Genomic DNA, 14,771 nt, shown 5'->3' on the forward strand with positions numbered 1-14,771 from the left:
ACTAGCTATAAACACCCCAGGTAACAGGATCCCAAAATAATAGGTTCCCTGCCAATCCCTGGGCAACCATGGGAATGCTACATTACCGCAGACAAAGTAGACAGGTTCGCCTACATACAAAGGTCAGTTTTCCCCAGTCAAATTTGCAACGTTGGCACAACCTAGAAAATTTCCCATTGACTGAGTTCCATTCCTCTGTATGCAAAAAGAAACTGAATCGGGGCTATGATTAACAGTGTAAGAAGGAGGCAACGCATCCTTATTGCCTATCAGAGCCATCTTAAAGGAAATCCAAGATTGGAAAGGATGAGACAGTCTATCAGAAGGCCTAATAGAAGCAACGTTAGGTTTACTCCTGTTTGTGAAAAGCGAGCATCCCAGGGGAGTCAAAACACGTTTCTCTAAACTATTCAAATTGGTGCCATTAAAGTTCCCTGAGATGCTATCATTCCAAAGGCCAAAGAACAGTGCTCTAAGAGAAGCATAACAAGCAGGTGTCAAAGGTAAAGGATGAATATACCAACCTAGCCCCTTATCCACGTGTTGCGGTAAATGTGAGCAGACCCAACAGTTAGACTTATTAAAAATGGCATGCGTAGCATTCATGATAAGTAGCAGAGTATTATTGGGGTACCTTTGTCTATGCTGAGAGTCCCTAGGGGGCAGAGTATGCAAATGTAAAAAGGGAGTAGGAACAGCAGGTACATTTTCAGTGGGCAACAAGAATTCTAAAGGATGCATTTCCTCAAGGTACCACAATCCTAAGACAGCGACTATTAAAAACCCAAATATCATTATCAAAACACAGCAATACGTTTTCGGGGCCCAGGCATATTGTCCATTGTCCCGGTTGGTCACCCCCTTATTTACAAGTCCCATACGAGCGGTAGCGGTGGCAGGCATTGTAGTCTTCAAACAAAAACCCCAATGTTCGTTGCTGGCGACCTCCCGGTCACGCGACTTCTTAGTCCTTCCACAACCCTAGCCAACAGAATACCCTTTCTCAAATTTGGCCAAAAACAAGCCCTCGATGATCCTTTCCTTCTTCGAATGCACAGCAAAACCGTGCCGTAAGTCTATTTTCTTGGACACAGATTGTACCTTGCTTTTCCTGGTATTGATTGATCCGGAAACAATGTGTCGTCACTTCCCGTTGGAAGCAACGTATCAGAGACAAGTGAAGATGCCGAATTTGGAACAGCAGTTTCCGGATGCAAAACTTTTGGAGAGTGTGGAGACAAAAGGGCTGCTTCCCCAAGCCTCACGAGCTCAGAAAGGTTCTCCGACACACTCTTGGCGCTATTTACTGCTTTGGGATCGTTGGTTGCAGCATTAGCGAGAGGTTCTGTTTCTTCTGTTACGTGTGGCACTGGGTGAGGAAGTTTCTTGACATGGGACGCATGGATCCAGTTCTTTCTTCCAGAGAGCCGCACCGCTGTTTGGGTGACCAACAGGACCTGGAATGGGCCAGGCCAGCGAGGTGCAAGGCAGGAAGAGTGCTCAAATGCCTTGATGAGCACCTAACTTCCAGGCCGTATACTGTGACCGAGGCCCTCGTATCGCACAGGTAAAGCCTCTCGTACCTGGTGATAAATCAAATACAGGTTTTTAGTCAACTGGCTACAATAATCTGAAAGTAATACATTTTCAACGTTTCTTAACGAATTACATTTAGGAAGGTCCCAGATATTGGCAGGTCTCCCCATTACCACCTCAAATGGAGAGAGCCCAGTCTTAGTTTGAGGGGTTGTACGCATGGATAGTAACACAATCGGTAAGGCATCAGGCCATTTTAATTTAGTGCCGGCACACGTCTTTGCGAGCTTGTTCTTGATGGTACCGTTGTGTCTTTCTACTAGTCCGGCGCTCTGAGCATGTTTGGCAGAATGGAACCATTTGTCGATCTGTAATGCCGCACTTATCTGCAGAATTACAGCAGCGACAAAATGTGGACCATTGTCCGACCAGATGACTCTTGGTAGCCCGAACCGTGGAAAATGTTCCCTTAACGTGGTTTTCGCAGTAGTCATGGCTGTAGCATCTTTGACGGGGAAAGCCTCAACCCATTTACTAAAAGCAGAGATGAACACCAGCACATATTTTTTTATTGTTGCACCGCCCCATTTCAATAAAATCAAAGTGGATAACTTCAAAGGGGACAGAGGGTGGCCCAAAACTTCCCCTTGGAGTTGCTGTCCCTTTTCCCACATTGTGTTGTAGGCAAATCAGACAATCCTGGACATAGCGCTGGGCAATTTTTGAAATGTTGTCATTTGCCCAAACTTTTTTTAACATATTTGTCATTTTCTGGGCACATACATGCGTAGGACCATGGGCCATGATGACCATCATCATTATATACGCATCAGGGAGTAGCCATTTCCCTTCAGCTATGTCCACCCAACACCCATCTTCATCAAGTTTCCCCAAGCCTTCAGCCCGCCTCTTGGATTCTTCTAATGTGGCATCAACTTGGATATCCCGTACAGACCCAACACCCTCATCCATTGCATAAGCATTTACAGTCTCCCTTGAAACATACATCTCCGTAAGGGGATCGGTAGCAGTTTGTCTAGCTATCTGATCTGCGAAAACATTCCCTTTCCCTATGTCATCTATAATCTTTTGATGTGCTGCACATTTCATAACTGCTAACTGAGTAGGGAGCGCAAGCGCTGAGAGTAGTTGTACCATTAGGGATCCATGTTGGATTTTAGTGCCATGTGAAGTTAGGAACCCTCTCTCTGACCAAAGTCTCCCAAAGTTGTGAACCACCCCAAAGGCATACTGACTATCAGTATATATGTTTACTGCAAGCCCTTCGGAAAGTTCACAAGCTCGGGACAATGCTATAATCTCTGCGGCCTGCGCAGAGTTATGCGTGATTCTCTTGGTTTCCACGACCGTGCGTAATGTGGTGATTGCATAAACAGCTGTGGATGTACCATCCGGAAGTTTGAAGCAGGAGCCATCACAGAACAGCTCTCCTTGCGGATTATCCAAAGGAGTGTCTTTCAAATCAATTCGACCCTTTGTTTCTTGTTCGGTAGTATGCAGACAGTCATGTCACTCTTCATCGCTGCAAGCAGTATCTTGCGGGAAAGGTAGGAGTTCAGCCGGATTAAGAACACAACACCAGTTAATTTGAATGTGAGGAGCAAACAAGATCAATTCATATCTCGTCAACCGTGCAGAAGTGAGGTGTTGCGTTTGAGTTCGGTTCAGTAGAACATCTACAGAGTGAGGCACCATCAGGGTTAGATCATGGCCTAGAACCATTCCCTCACTCTGTTTTACAGACGCAGCAGCAGCAGCGACAGCTTGCAAACATCTTGGCAAAGCGCATGCTACAGGATCAAGGGCGGAAGAAAAGTAACCGCACGGCCTATTCTTGCCTCCATGTTCCTGCATTAATACAGCCAAAGCACATCCATCACATTAATGCACAAATGACACAAAGGCCTTTTCGTAGTTTGGTGTGCCCAAAACTGGTGCTGAGCATAATGCAGTTTTAAGCAAGTCAAACGATTGCTGGTGTTCCGCGTTCCATGGCAATGGCGAAGAAATGCCCTTCTTTGTCAAAGCCAACATCGGTTTGATCACTAGTGAAAAATTTGGGATCCACAACCTACAGTAAAAAGCCATACCTATCAAGGCTCTAACTTCCTTCTGTGTATTTGGGACAGACATGCCAGAAATGTGTTTTATTCTTCCAGGTGTCAATCTTCTTCCCTCCTTTGACAGGAGATAGCCTAAATAGGTGACCTCCTGGCAACAATATTGAAACATTTTAAGCAAAGCTTTGTGACCATGCTTAGCTAGATGGATAAGCAATAACACAGTGCCCTCCTTACAGGTGCTCTCAGGGTCAGCAGCTAAAAGCAAGTCATCAGCATACTGAAGCAATGTACAAGTAAAGGGCAATTCAAGGGTATCAAGTTGTTCTTTCAAAGCCCTACTATAGATGCTAGGACTCTCTGTGTACCCTTGAGGTGCATGAGTAAATGTGAACGAGCGTCCCCCCAAGGTGAACGCAAACATGTATCTACTATCCTTGTGTATAGGAATACTAAAGAAAGCATTCTTTAGATCCACAACACTAAAGTAAGTAACTGTAGCTGGAATCATGGTTAATATTGTCGTCACATCAGGCACAATTGGAAATTGCGGAGCGACGACCTTATTAATGGCACGTAAATCAATTATGAAACGGAATGGAATTGCATTATCACCTTTTTTGTACACGGGCAAAATCGGACTATTGCATAAACTTCCTGAAATTCCATCACCCCGCGATGCACAAAATCGGAAACAATGCATTTCAAAGCTCGCTCGCCCTCAACTGAAATCTTATACTGGGGAATGTGTGGCAGCTCAATTCCATGTTTCAAAACTATCTTAACAGGTTCAATCTGTAAAACACTGACATCATTGTCTTCAACAGCCCATAAGCTATCTGGTACATTAATGAATTCTGGCGGCAAAAGTCTAGTCAAGAAATGCGAGACAGAAAATTGCTGTGGTGAAATCGTCAAGCGCACTCCATCAGAAGAACAATACATCAGTGCATTTAATCCTTTTAACAGATTCAACCCCAGCAAGTTCTCTCCACAATTTGAAGTCAACAGAAATGGACAGTGGTCCGCAAAGGGACCCAAAGAAATGGGTACAGGCAAAGAAACCGGACAAACAACTGGTGTGCCAGAAAACCCTACAGAAACATTGGTTTGCCCTGACAGTGGAATGTTTCGAACCCGTGAATGATCAATGGAACACTTCTGTGCTCCAGTATCTATCAAAAACTGATGTTTCCTATTTCCCACCACCATTTCAACGTAGGGACCTTTCTGATTGACGGGAATAGGTGTAGGTTCCAAACCCTCCTTCGGGCAATCCTAACGAAACAGAATGTCATCAAAAGGAAGCTCTTCAGATAAATATGCAGCAGAAGGATGATCAAATATGTTCCTCTTATCCACATTCGGAGTCTGATTATCCTGTGAAAAAGGTTGCTGAGGATCCTGTGTAAACTGACCTCTACCAGGGCCCCCTACACCCAGGCGACCTCTGGATCATCTACCCATATTCCCAAATGTGTTGTTCGACCTCTGTCGAAGGAGGGGGCATTGTGCACGCCAATGACCCTCTTGACGACAATAGGAGCACTGGTTAATGTTCACAGGACCCAAGGGCACATTCCCTTGCGGGACATACTGACCTCTAATCTGAGAACTACCCCCTCTGGGGCCTCTAACAATTTGTTGTAGTAGCACTTTAGTCTTCAAATCAACTTTTTTGTTTTTCAACACTATCTTTTTCATTATTGACACGATTCTCATAGTACTGAGCCATGTGCAGTAGTTCTGATTGGGACTTCGCCTGCCAAGCGCTCTCAGGAGACATAATTTGTGACTGGATGTCAGGCAGCAATCCACGCACAAATGTGTCCACAAATAACCTTTTGCCAGACTCTGTGCCTAGGTCTTGTCCGCTGAAATCCGAGAATACCTGTTCGGACCGATTAAAGAACTCGGTAGCACCCTCAGACTTCCCAAATGTCAGAGGAACCTCTCTCATATGCTACTGAGAAGTAGGTGACTCTGAATGCTTCCTAAGCAACAGAGCTAAGTCGAGCGCTAAAGCAGTCGAAGAAGTGTCAAGTGAAAAAGCTCTCTTATAAATACTCAATAACTCTGTGGGACAACTAATCTTTCTTTTTACACAATCATCCTGTAGGTACTCTATCATTACCTGTATCACTTTCCTCTGCATTTCTGGTGTATACTAACTATATGTGTCATACTTCAACTGGAGTTATTGACATATCTGAAATCCATCTAAGCGCGTCCTTCGTACAAATTCGTGCTTCCTCAGATATCGATTTACGACAAGGAAGGAACCGTTTCTGCACATACATACTTTCCCCCTCGTCATCCTCATTCTGCAACTTTTCTAACTCGTTTCTGTACCCAAATAACCTCTTGACATGCTCATTTACTTTCTCCACAGTGTCTCTAGAAAACGCTAAAGTATTTAGATCCCTTAACCCTTGCGGGAGATCTGTATTATTTAATTATCCCCACATTACACATAAATGAATCCCTAAACCTTCAATAAAAACATTTTTCTCAGGAAAATGATCCATATTACAAAGTGTGGCAAAAACATTAGCTTGGTCATCCCTCTCCATACAATGCTTAGCCCATGCAATCAAATCACTTTTCTTCACTGGTGGTACAGTATTGCGAGACAACCTTCGACCATGCACCTTGATCGACTACAAGCGGCTCAGGACCACTTGGAAGAGAGGGAGCAGGCAAATTCAATGGAGGTACTGTAACTGGTGCGATAAGAAGAGGTGGAGGAGCTGGAGGAAGGGGAACATTAGGAGGAGCAGGAACAACGGGAACAACAGCAGGTACAGCAGGAATAACAGGAGGAAGAGGCAAAGCAGCAGGAAGAGGAACATACGGAGGTGGCGCAGAGGCACCAGGCCTTCGTTCATTTAACAATTTGTCTATGAATTCATCGGAAGCATGGAGGTCTTTGGAAGGATAGATTTTCTGAATTCCAAGTGAGAAAGCCCTATCCATATTCCTAGTCGATTCAGAATGTTTATCTTGGTCATACAATCATGCCTTTTCGGCGTTCGTCTTATGACGGCGCGCATGTTTTTCTCTCCTTTTAAGCTGCTGCAATGCTTCTTTTTTCCAATTCTGCAAAACATCAAATGCTGCAGGTCTAGCATTTTTCTTTAAAAGAATTGACTCTAAATACTCAATACGAGGGATTTCAAAACTACCATTGATTGGCCACTGAAGTTCGGAGGCATGTCTGGTTTGTCTGTGCCAAATGTCATTAAATACTATACTTCCAATGCCATGCTTACAGTACATAGTACATGCCGGCGACCCCTCCTGTGGTGCGGGACGGCTAAATTCCAAAGATTGTCTATCACTGCGGAATAATGCCCTAAAGCAGGTAGAAAATTTCCCAGGCATATCTCAAATTCTTGGTGTTACCTGGTCAATAATTGTGTCTGCAGATACAATGCGCCAAAATTCAAATTGCCAGGGTTAAATTAAGAGTCGGGTCACGACTCACCTGGCCAAACCTAAGGAGGACCGATTGGTACTTCTAAGAATCTTACCTAACTAATCTTACCTCGTGTATGGTGATTTCGGCAAATCTGCCCGCCTCGATAAGTGGACCCTCGTCAAGATGCCGTCTCAGACCACAGGCTAGTCGTCCAGGGGTTGGATCGTGCAGCGCTGCTGAGGTGTCGCATCTCATCCAGAGGCCCCTTACTTTTTGTCACACCGTCCAATCCCGGTCCGATAGCGTGTGTCAACCTTCAACAATCCGGCATCAATCTTGAGGGTCCCTATTCGGGCGCCAACTGTGAAAACAGAAACAAAATATCGAGGCTGAGTACCCCAAAAGGAAATACACCGAACACGGGTTACAAAGGAACATACAAAGTACTTTATTCTCTACTGAATTCAATTACAAAAACAGTGCAAAGTCAGATAGCTATCGGCCCTCAGTACCACACAACGAACTCCAGCGTGGTTCAGTGTGTTCAGTGAGAGACGCTGTACATTAGAATGCATTTGCATTTTATACATTTTGTGGGCACTATGTCCAGCCTCACTTCGGGTTAATATTCCACTTTGTACATCACCAATTCTAGGGATTGTTGCCGAATCCCAAATAACCGCATCTAACTGGTTTGTTTTTATTACATGTGACAATAAGCGTATGCATAAACTGTTTATTCTAAAGTTTCGTATTGCAGGTCTTCCTAAACATTAATACAATGTAGTAAAACAGATGTTCTTTGTCCAATATGTAAATACATTATCATAATATATACTCGTGGATTGGTTTCATTGCGCGAGTAGTTGTTTTACACATAGGTCAACGTAGGACGAGGTCTCCGTTCGTGACCTCAACAAGTAGCCTGCAGGCAGATTACACATTAGCGATGTACATAGGTCAAGACGGCCATGTTGTATTTTGCAATGACATCGTCCACCATTTTAGCTCACAGGGTGACTTTTCCACACAAATCCTAAAATGGCGGTTTGACCTAAAATGGCGACCTACAGGACCTTGCAACGCATATTTTCTCGCAAGCGACTTTCAAGCAACTTGGGGTAGGCCAATATTAAATATATTTTCCACAATAGGAGACACGATATATTTTCTATTCCGACAACACCATGGCCCTCATTACGACCTTGGCGGAGGTCCATGGTGCAATTTGCACCATGGTCCATGGCGCTAAGCTGCCAACTCCGCCATGGGGGTTGGCGGACTTACCGCCCCATTCCGAGGTTGGCGGGGCGGTAAGTCCCCAATCCCCATTTACCCTTCCCCATTCCCATTCCTGGCCCCATAGGGCATAATGGGAGTGGGGAAGGCGTTAATTACGCCACCGTAAATTACGGTGGCGTAATTAACAACAAGGTCCCTTAGCGCCATAGATTTTAACGCCTGCAAAAAGCAGGCGTTAAAATCACCATGGCGCTAGGGGAACTCGTACTCAGGCGGTAAGGTACGCCATGGTTTACGCCGGCGTAAACCCCTTTCCGCCAGGGTCGTAATGAGGGCCCATGTCTTTTTTCCTGACATTTTTCCTGTTAGCAGTGGTACACCTTTGACATATAAACTGCAAATACACATGCATAGCCGTTTTTTTTGTGATAGTATTGGAAAATCCTGCTTTTCATGTGAAAGGGACTTCCTTGTGGGGCCTTTGAATGCACCACCCGTTTATTGATAATAATATTGTACCGGTACTCGCACAAATTTCCATAGATTGCAATTCATGGCTGCATGCCCCATTGCGAAGGAATGCCCTCAAAGATCCATGCACTTGCTACATTGAGAAGGATTTCCATTCAATGCCCCTTTAATTTCCCTTTTGTCCGGGATTTTGGACACATGCCCAGCAGAAACATGTCCCATTCATAAGACTGGCCATGCAGTATCAAGTACTCAAGTAATGTCTAGTTATTGTCATCAAATGCCTTAGTCAATAATTTTCTGAAGGCCAAGCCAAGCATTGCTATAAATAACCAGTTCACATGCCTGCTGCCACTGACACGTGATGAGTTTGCCCTGCCCACCACCTTGCCTCCATTTGCAGTAGCAGGGAGGTTGGTGGGAGAGGGGAACCATGGCCAAGCAAAGTTGCTGTACTGGAGCTGTGCCTGGCAGAGCAACTTGACTGCACGGGAGCGGGGTACAAGGTGAAGCCCCCCTCCATGCTCCCTGTGACCCACACTCACTGGAAGGCCCAGATTTCTCTAAGCACTGGCCACATACTACTGTGACGTGGCCTGCACCGGGAGAAACCTGCCATGTGTGGTGAGTAAAGAAGTGTACTGGGGTGCAGACGAAAGACAACTTCAAACTATGTTCTGCATTGCCTGCCTCCAAGACAATCGACCACGTGATTAAATGTGCCAAGTAGTAGTAGGCCTGCATTTGAAAAAGGCCTATGTCTCAATGCAATGTATTATAGTTCCCTTAGAAACACCTTGCCCTCAAATCAGACCATATGCAAAGGCAGGTCTGTGCACTTGTCATGCTAGAAATACATAAAGATGACAGTTGTGCGTGCATTCACATCGTGATAGTTTGTAGCACTGGTGTTCTTACTAGTATCCAGTTCTACGGACCTGAATTTATTGAATCTAAAGCCAACTAAAAACGGAGAAGATTTTCCATGGCTTACACCTGTGACTTGCAGCACCTGAGTTCTCGTCAGTACACTTTCAAATGAATGGGCTGTCAGACCTGCGGCTGAATAGTAACTGTGCACATCTGGTTGGCTATTGAACAGCCCTTTGTTTACATACAGCTATTCCCACCAGTGTGTAGATAAGTTAATAAAGTATCGTCTGTATCAGAGTCTGCCCCTGACCCATTGGTGAAGAGAGGAGAGTGACAACTTAATACAATTATGTAGTCCACTCCTGAGCCAACTGCGAACCCAGCTTGGTCCAGGGACGTCATTTCATCAAACTTCCAGGGGTAGTGAGGGTTGAGGGAAGTGACATCACACAACCCGTGACCTCGACCTCTGATGACTTCACAGGAAGTGATGTCATTTGGCCCCCTCCCAAAGTGACATCACAGGAAGTGATGGAACACGACCTTTCACCCCTTGACCAAACGGGAAGTGGTATCACATAGCAGTGTTTCCAAGTACACTACTAAAAATATGGTTACTATATCACTGTAAAGTGATATACATTTATACAAGAATGGATCACCATATGTATATTTAATATTTGCGTGTATAGGCCCATATTACCAAATTACTGTGAATGCAAGCAGACCTCCAAGGCCAAACGCTAATGATGTGTTAATATATAGCACTTAAGCGCTTCATATAGAACAATTATGCATACAATATTACCCGACCTGTGTTATTTATTTATCAACATCAGCAGGATGAAAGGCTGACTTCACCTTCCCGGGAGTCGAACCTGCAGATCACACACACATTGCAGCAGCTAATGAGCTATATTAATGGCTATAGCTATCAGAAAATAAGACACTTAAAAAACAAATAGCCACATGCTCCTGGCACAGCCCAGGAGCCTCAATTTAATAAAAACAAAAAAAAAAAGGAACCAATAGGTGTTTTTTTTAAATGTATTTTTTATAGGGGTATCAAGGGAGACCACAGGGGTAGAAAAGGATACGTCAGTGGTCACAGGTGCGACCTTTGCCGACCCCTAAATGACGTCCATGACTTAGTCCCTCGGAGGCTGTAGACTGCACGGAGCAAGTTTACTTGTCAGTGCAGCACTGAATGACAGGTGGTTTGTGCTCATGACTGTCGGACATTTTTGGAATTCTTTGTCAGACGTTGAGCAAACACAGTGTGGGCACAGTTCACATGGCTCTGATGTATAGAGCGGAGGCTGTGGATGGATGCCTGAGGGTGCGTGGGGGCTTCTTTGGAAATCAAGTTTGGACCCCTCTTCCTTCGAGCTGGGAAAACCATCTGAGGCAGCAGTGCGGTAGAGAGTTCAGTGCACATTCCAATGAGTGCGTTCCCTAGTGTTATCACTGAGGTTACATAACATAAACGCCACCTTGAACTTCATTTATCTCCAAACATGTTCACAGCCCCCCACCAAAGAGCTGATAGCATGGTAAACTAGGCTGATGATAATGTAGCCCTTTTTAAAGAGGTCTACCTTTGTATGGTAAGTGTACATTTAAAGTGAAAGCTTTTAGTTTTGTAAAATCTGATGTTTCCTTAGGGAATATTTGCAAACCATCACCCCCACCTTGAAGCCTCAATATGTGGAAAATACCTAGATAAAAGAATGGAAGGAGGTAGCAAGTAGCTACAGATTAGGACGCACATGTGTGTCAGCCTCTGCAGAGCGGAACAAAGAAGGGCAGCTTGATGAAGGCTAAAACCCTAAATGAACACTTTCAAAGCTATTAAGATGTATGTGCATAGTCCCATGGAATGCATTAAGGTGTGGTAACCCATTTCAATCAAAGAGTTGAAAAGCCTTTTCATCATACACAGATCTATATTTTGGACCGTGATAAGGTTATTTTGATCAGAGGCTGCATTGTGAAAGCTGTGGCCTATATTCATTATTTGGATACCTTAGGTGCACAGTGTGTAACATCTGCAGTTTATATTCCAATAATCAAGCTACACAGTAGCTTGAGTTGCCAATGAGTTCACTCACAACACCACAAAAAATGTTCCCTTCCCTTCCCCATACCTTCCCATGTATAATTCCCCTCCCTTCCTTATCTATGTATTAGCTCTTGCACTATCTGAAATGTTGTCAGGCCAAGTAGCATAGTTAATTACACATCCTTACTGTTCATGGCCTGCAAGAATGTCATTGTATTTTCACTTGTTCCCTCCCTTGCCTTGAAGCGCTTTGAAACACATTGTGTATAGGTGCTATATAAATGCACTATCACATCATATCAGAATTGAAGGCTGTGTCTAAAACCCTAGAACCTTTTCCTCACACACCTTCTGTGTTGTCCCCACGTAAAAACAATTGTATAGTTGTGAAATGCCATTTGCAGACATTCATAACATGAACTATACATATTCTTTACGCCTCCTTTATCATGCCATCTCAACCTGACCACCCAATTTCCACCTCCCCAAAGTAAAACACCGTCTCCTGCCATCTTGCCTGAGGCCTTGCACCCCATCATACATTAGAACGAAAATAATACTTCCCAACTTCTGCAGAGGGAAAGTACACAATGGGCGTGATGTATGGAACTTTCCATGCGATGCAAAGTCATGTTGTACTGATGCAAAGTGACTTTGCACTGCCAACAAACACACTGATTCACAGAGTGGTGCAAAGTACATTTTTGCAGCACAAAGTCACTTTGCACTGCAAAAGTACTCTGCACCGTACTAAATGGGCCTAAATTATGGTTCAAAGAGTACTTGTGCAGTGACTTTGCACAGCAAAAATACACTATGCACCGCTCAGTGAATCAGGGTGCATTTTGGCAGTGTAAAGTCACTTTGCACCATGCTAAAGGTTCCATGATTCAGGCCCATAGAGTCTGAGGCGAAAGCCGAGAATGTACCTTAAGCAGAAACAATCTTTCCCCGAAATCTCTTGGATCTCTAGAGATATGGAGAGGTGAAGGTAGGGTACTGCAGTCTCACTGTGTGTGAAATGTGGTGACTTCTGTGTTTAACCGCCTTGCCGTTTCCTATGTCATATAATGGATACACCATTCTGACCTGGAGTTAGCAAGAACAAACCTGCAGAGTGGCCCAGCACCACTGACAGTGGGCCTCATCACAAGTTGGGCGGTATGCTGGCTGTAATACCGTCCAACTGTAATTGCGTTAGCGCCAATTGGTCCGGTGCTATTAGTGCTGGGCATTAAAGGTAAATCCCTATTCCACTTTGGGTGGGGCATTTTTGGGGCAAATACCATGCACCAATACAGCCAGCCGTAATTCCAGCGAAAACGGGGCGCTAAATGGGAATGGGTAAAACAGCCCATTTAGTGCCCAACTTGTGATAAGGACAGCCCTTAAATGCGCGGGTAATACTGTTACCACCACATTTAAGGGCTACCGCCCAAATCGTGATGAGGCCCACAGTTTTTTTAGTTGTTGTTCACAGCAGCATATGGTAGCACACAGTGTCTGCAGTCTCCCCTCATTTTGACATTGGTTAACCATCAGCAGCAGCCACTTAGCGAGATGTAAACATCGGCAATGGACTTTCATTGCCCATCAGTCTTTTCGATCACCAACAGGAATCGGATTATAAACCAGAGGGCCAGCTGGGACCTGGATGAATGTGTGCAACTTGTGCATGCCTCGCTGTAATAATTTAATGTCTGGAATGTCTACCCTAAATGTCTTGACGTTTGCAAAATGTCTTGATGTTTGCAAGTGCCTCTGAGTACATAAGGATTTCGAAGCCAAAACACCTGATATGAAGCTAGAGCAATACAATGTCAATAAAAAAGGATGCTTTAATAAAGGGGATGGGTGATAAATGATCTGTTCGTTTTATGATACACGTAATTTGACCATTGCGATTCCAAGACGTGTAAAAAAGCGAAAGGCCACTTGCGATGCCTGCAATGTGAGAAAGTCAGACCATGAGCGCCTAGAAGCACGCGTGCCGCAGTCTTTTCTATCATTCGTCTGCCTTCACGCGCCAGAATAACTGCTTTCGCACGAACCACTTGTTTTTATGGCAAAAGTTCCATCCTGAACTTTTTCATCTGCTCCACATGTGCAACAAACTAACTGCACTTCAATGAGTCTGCCGCCAGAGTGTATGCACACATTTGTACTCTAAACTTTCAAACATTCAGCAATGCTTGGCACAGCTCCCGAAGCAGGCTCACAGGAAGGCATGTAGGCTTGCTATACACACTTGGAGTTCCACCCATAACTTGCGCTGCGTTTTGCATCGCAGCTCCGAGTGCCATCTCTCCCGCATCTGAAAGCCATTAAGCCCAGCAGCAACACTTCCGCCCCCGAGTTCCTGCCCGGTTTCGCCGAGCGGAGTACGCCAGTAGCCCGACTTCGTGCCTTCTCTGTGGTATTTGACTGGTCTAGATTAAGAGAAAGCTCCGCTCAACTTTATGACCAGTCGCTTGCTGATGCTCAGCGTGAAACTAACGGACGGGAAGGTAAATATTACATGTTCTAATGCGTGAATCTTCGACTCGGGTTATGCGCGCGCACGACAGTCTGTGTCGAGGAATAGGGGCTGTCTGAAACCGCGTCACGCTCCAGCTTCTCTCAGGAATCTGCGTGTTGGTCGCATACCACGCGCCGGCTTCCTGACGAAGGCTGCCTGCGAATCGCGTTTCCTCCCGGGCATCTTCCTTATTGTTCTTCTTAAAGTTTCGGGAAGCGGGTTGAGTCTTTTTTGTGGCAGAGAAAAAAGTCGTTCGGTGCTCACGTATCTCTACAGTAATGTTAAAAAAATGAGGGTTGGCTGCGTCCTTCCACATAAGGTTTAAATTAGCGGGACACAGTGCGCTTGAGGAAAGCAAGCGAAAATATGGCTCAACATGTAACGATGCTCGGGCCGCTTTTGGACGGCATCTGAAAAAGTGGATTGTGTCCTGAAGGAAAACAGTCTGATGAATGCACTGGTGATAACTACATAACGAATTTCCTCAAGGGGTGCTTTAAAACCTATAACTGAAGTGGCTTGAGTCAGCACAGCAGTGTAAGGCTTCGATTTGAGGGTTGTCGAGAT

The 14,771-nt window shown here is 44.9% G+C and overlaps 1 protein-coding gene across 11 annotated transcripts in view; it reads left to right on the forward strand.

The window, feature by feature from the left end:
- GULP1 (GULP PTB domain containing engulfment adaptor 1) overlaps positions 1-14,771 on the forward strand; it is a 2,063,281-nt gene that overhangs the window by 1,284,830 nt on the left and 763,680 nt on the right. The window contains exon 1 of one of the 11 annotated variants that reach the window (XM_069615619.1): positions 13,887-14,193. The exons of 9 other annotated variants lie outside the window; for them this stretch is intronic. The gene's annotated coding sequence lies outside the window, so the exon portion shown is untranslated. Of the gene's footprint in view, positions 1-13,886; positions 14,194-14,771 lie in introns of those variants that run through there. One more of the 11 variants, XM_069615626.1, reaches the window with a different exon arrangement.

Source organism: Ambystoma mexicanum, chromosome 9 (assembly GCF_040938575.1).
Source record: "Ambystoma mexicanum isolate Mex_15411 chromosome 9, UKY_AmexF1_1, whole genome shotgun sequence".
Lineage (NCBI taxonomy): Eukaryota > Metazoa > Chordata > Amphibia > Caudata > Ambystomatidae > Ambystoma > Ambystoma mexicanum.